We start from the raw sequence: 5,480 nt of genomic DNA, 5'->3' as shown, positions 1-5,480 counted from the left end.
GTTTTAATGTTTCACAGTAAAGAAGTGGAATCTCTGCATTATTTGGATCTCTGTGTTTCTGGTTTGACAATGTTCTCAGTCTTTTGCGAAAGGTTTGACATTCATGATCGAAACAGTTTTGGATATCTGATTTTTCCCCGTTTTTGTTTTTATTTTGATTGTTTTGCTGATTTTTCAAATATGAAATTTATATCTTTTACGGCAAGATTGACACCTTCTTTAGTGTGAGCGTATGTGTTATTTAGAAAGTTATCTAACAGCGTTTGTATTGTTTGACTGCTAAGTGCTTTCTGATATTCTTCTGCGCTGTTTTCAGTCCATCTGTATGGTTTTCTGATATTGTACAGCTCACTGGGCTCTGTGTTAATGTTATTTTCTGTCTTTTTGAGATGTAGAGTAATTTGACTGTGATCAGATAGCGGGGTTCGTTCTCTAACAGTGAATGATTTGAGAGATCAAGGATCTATGTCTGTTATCATCAGAATCAGAATCAGAAAGAGCTTTATTGCCAAGTATGTTTGCACATACAAGGAATTTGTTTTGGTGACAGGAGCATCCAGAACACAGAAACAGCAACAATAGTACACAGAGACCATAACACAATAGAATACAGTACACAATGATTTAAATAAGGGCCTATGGGTATAAAAAATTAAGAAATACAATACAATAAACATAAGATAAAGATATAAAGAGTGTAAAGCTATGTATGTATGTAAATATGTACAAGTAAAAAATAAGAATAGACTATTGTAGTACAAGGTATGTGCTATATACAGCAGAATTAATGAAATATAATTTACAGAAAAAGATGTATAAAAATAGATAGTGTATTATCTGGAGGATATAATTAATATTGCACTTAATTATTATTGCACAGAGTTATTAATTGCATGGTGTGTAAAAACATTTAACTGTTCAAGAGGTAAATGGCCTGAGGGAAGAAGCTGTTTTTGTATCATGTAATCAACTGTACTGTTCCCAAGCGGTGAGCAAAAAGTGAATCTCCCTAAAGTATCTCCACGTAACCTACCGTTGAAAATGTACAGACCCAGATTTCGACAGAGCTGCAGGAGATCTTTCCCATTCTTATTCACAATACTGTCATGATTATTTCTGTGGATATGAGAGAATGTGTTATTGATGCAGGTCAGTTTGCTGTTGATATATTTACTTCCTTGTGTGTCGGTGAAGTCCGGCTGTAGTCCTGTTCTGACATTCAGGTCTCCACAGATGAGCACATTTCCCTGGGCCTGGAAGTGACTCGTCTCCTTCTGTAATGTTGGGAACATGTCTTCGCTGTAGTACGGAGACTCTGACGGCGAGATGTTTATGGCACACAGGAATATATCTTTTTGGGATGGAAGTAGATCCTTGTGGATTTTGAGCCAGGTGTGGTGTATGCCATGTTTCACCGTGTTGATGTGGTTGTGGAATTCAGAATTATACCAGATGATTTGTCCTCCTGAGACTCTGCCCTTTCGGACTGTGTTGAGTTTTTGTGATGGTAGAATCATTTCTCTGTAGTTGGGGGGGCAGTGGGTGGTGGTGTTTGCCCTGCTCCATGTCTCCTGTAGAATTATAATGTCCATGTCCTTGATGCTCTTCTTGAATTCTGTGTTTGAGCTCTTTAGCCAGAATGCTGTAGAGTTCAAGCCTTGGATATTCCACATTGATATTGAAAGAGACATTCTAAGCGTTCAAGGTGTAGAGTTCTTGTTCCCAAAAAATAAGAGGTAATCCTTTTCTAATACACATTTGTAATGTTTAAAAGATACGTTGTGTTTTTTATTTTTTTATTTTACATTATTAATCTGGAGTTTGAATGATGTGTAGATTGTCATGAAGTCAGCTGTGCACTGATGTAATTCAGCAGCTGTCTGATCTCACTCATCTCCAGGGTCTTTGTCTGTCCTTTGACAGCCTGTGCGTAGCTCCTGGAGTGTGGTGGTGTTGCTGAGTTTGGTGTGTTTTCAGCTGAAGGTGGGTGCGCTGGGTTAGCTGCTGGGGGCTGTGGTACCATTCTGGTGTTGTTCCTCTGCCTGGAGGGATGTCGTTGTGCTGGCGAGGATCTTGGGTGGTGGTCTTGTGCAGTCTGTGGTTTCTGCAGGTGTAATAATGTAGGCAGAGGTCTGTGGTGATGTTCAGCTGCGTGAGGTGTTCTGAGGTAGACTTTAGTGTGGGATGGGGGTCCCCAGTATTGTCCAATCATTGGTGCTCGTTCTCTGTGATGAGACTGTGGGTTTCTGCTGGATCTCTGGGTTTGTGGAGTGTGATGTGTTGACAGCTGTCTTGTTTTCAGAGGTGTTGAGGTGGTCTGTCTGCCCCATGCTGTGTCTTTCAGTGTTTTTGCAAACACATTAACCTTGTTAATTACAATAACCCTCCTTATGTGTATGTGGTCATACAGCTCTCTTACTGTGATAGAGAGGTCATGAGTCAGGTGCACATTAGGTAGACGAGCACATCCTTTGGAGATGTCGGAGTTGACTCTCTGGATGGTGTCTGGGTGAATGTCTCTGCGGGGTAGGAGAGTGGATATGATGATCTTTGAGTTGAGATAGGTCTCTGTAGCTTTCTCTGCTACTCTGCAGATCAGATGCCCAACTCTCTCCTGTTCACCTCTCAGGTCGTCGGTGCCTGTGTGTATGATGATGTGTGATGGTGTGCCAAAGCTTGAGTCAGATAAAATTCTGAGGGCATCACCTGGTTTTTGGGCACCAGAGTTTTGTTGTCTTACGGCCTAGAAACAGTTTTTCCACATGCAGGAACTTCCCATTGGAGTCCATGAGAATGACGATTTCAGCCTCAGTTTGTAGTGGCGGTTTCTCAGTCGGGGTTGCGGCTGTGGTTTTCTGAGGTTCCTCCTCAGGCTTGCTGGGAGTTGCAGGTGCATTTGCATCTCTTTGGTTATTGCTGGTTTGCGGTGGTTTGGTGGATGTTAGAGATGTGCTGGAGTTTGACTGTGTGGGTGTGGGGGAGGCCAGGGGGGTCTTTGCTCTTTGGGGCATTTGTAGGGGTAGAGAGACGCCTCATCTGTGTTGTCAGGGTCTCAATTTGTGTGTCCCTTTGTTGTAGCTCGACTTTGTAGCCTGTGAGCTCATCATGTAATCTTTTATTTTTGAAAGTTCTTTCCCCATTGTCTCTTTAATTTCTTTGAAGTCTTTTTTTAATGTTTCTCTGGACAGGGTGTCTATTTCCCCCTTTAGCTCCTGGATAGAGGTTTTCAGCTGGCTTCTTATCTGGCACAGCTGGTCTCTGAGTTGTTCAGTGTCTTTTGTGGTCTGGTCATGAACCTGCTCGCTCAGTTCCACTATTTCCACTTCCATCAGTGCAAGGCTATGCTGCAGTTGAGCGACTGTGTTGTGTAGTACTGGGCTTGAGGGAAGAATGATGGTGTTTTCAGTTCTTTCTGGAGTGGTCCTGTTCTTTGTATTTGCATGGGTTGAGGGTTCGTTTTGTTCTGTGTTTTCTGATGTGTCTCTATGGCTTTGTTTGCAGGGATTTGCTTCCTCTTTTTCCACCATATGTTTTAAGGTGTGGAAGGTCTGTTCAAAGTTTGTTAGGGCAGCACTGTTTCCCTGTACCATTACGGTTCCATTTTGGTAGAAGTTTGTTGTCAGATGTCTGTTCTGTGGGTCTTTTTCTGAGTCCTCATATATACACAGTTGTCTGCCTTTGCAGATTCCATGTTTGGTATGATATTGTCAGAAGTGTGGCAGGAAAGAACCCAAATGCAGGCAGGCGGTGGTGAAGGGGTTAACAAAACACTTTATTGACAAAAAAACGGAAACTAAAACACCCACAATGGGGAAAAACTAACCTGAGAACTACTACCATAAAACTAAAACCCACGATGGGGAAAACAAGACACGATGAATGGAACCACAGGAACAAAGGCTGAATACACTAACTAAATAAACAGACTAATACAACACTTGACAAGATTACAACAGACTAACACTAAACTAGACTTACTTTGACAAGGGCGATACATCCACGAAGACACATGCACAGAGGAATAACCAACATGCACAGAACATACGTAATACATGAGCACAAGACAAAGAAACATGAGGGTATATATAGGGAGAGACAAATGAGGGATAATGACAGAGGGCAGGTGTGGGTAATAAAACACTCAGGGAAAGATAACAAGGAAACGAGAGGAGCGGGGCCAATGACGAGACACGAGAAAACACATGAGAAGTAAAAACAAACAACTCATGGTTTTCTCACATAAAACCTAAGGACTCTGCCCCGATCCCGCCACACGACTAGAATCTCATAAACAAGACGATGGGACCGTGACAGATATGTGACCCTGGACAACAAAACCAGTCTTATGGGTCAATTTTTCGAAATTGAGATTTTTACATAATCTGAAAGCTCTGGCTGAGACTCTTCGGAGGAGGACTCCCAGGATGCTCGCCTCCCCCGCTTGCCAACGAGGCTGGTGGATGGTGGAGAGGCTGCCGAGAGTGGGAAGGATGGAGTGGCGGTGCCCACAACCCCGATCTGCAGGGAACCACGCTCAGGAATCGTGACCAGCGGAGATGGGTAGCTGGTAAGTGCTGAGGCCATGGACTCCGATCGTTCCGCGGCGGACAGCCACACGGCGTCGAAGTCCAACGGCCTCAACGCCCTCATCTCCGCCCGCGAAAGTGGGTCCCTGAGACCGGAGTTAAATAGCACCGCGAGCTCCTCCTCCCCGAAGATGCCATTCTCAGCGAGGGCGATACATCCACGAAGACACAAGCACAGAGGAATAACCAACATGCACAGAACATACGTAATACACGAGCACAAGACAAAGAAACATGAGGGTATATATAGGGAGAGACAAATGAGGGATAATGACACAGGGCAGGTGTGGGTAATAAAACACTCAGGGAAAGATAACAAGGAAACGAGAGGAGCGGGGCCAATGACGAGACACGAGAAAACACATGAGAAGTAAAAACAAACAACTCATGGTTTTCTCACATAAAACCTAAGGACTCTGCCCCGATCCCGCCACACGACTAGAATTTCATAAACAAGACGATGGGACCGTGACAGATATGTGACCCTGGACAACAAAACCAGTCTTATGGGTCAATTTTTCGAAATTGAGATTTTTACATAATCTGAAAGCTCTGGCTGAGACTCTTCGGAGGAGGACTCCCAGGATGCTCGCCTCCCCCGCTTGCCAACGAGGCTGGTGGATGGTGGAGAGGCTGCCGAGAGTGGGAAGGATGGAGTGGCGGTGCCCACAACCCCGATCTGCAGGGAACCACGCTCAGGAATCGTGACCAGCGGAGATGGGTAGCTGGTAAGTGCTGAGGCCATGGACTCCGATCGTTCCGCGGCGGACAGCCACACGGCGTCGAAGTCCAACGGCCTCAACGCCCTCATCTCCGCCCGCGAAAGTGGGTCCCTGAGACCGGAGTTAAATAGCACCGCGAGCTCCTCCTCCCCGAAGATGCCATTCTCAGCGA

The sequence above is a fragment of the Triplophysa rosa genome, linkage group LG5 (assembly GCF_024868665.1).
Source record: "Triplophysa rosa linkage group LG5, Trosa_1v2, whole genome shotgun sequence".
Lineage (NCBI taxonomy): Eukaryota > Metazoa > Chordata > Actinopteri > Cypriniformes > Nemacheilidae > Triplophysa > Triplophysa rosa.
Note: the sequence above shows the minus strand (reverse complement) of the source record.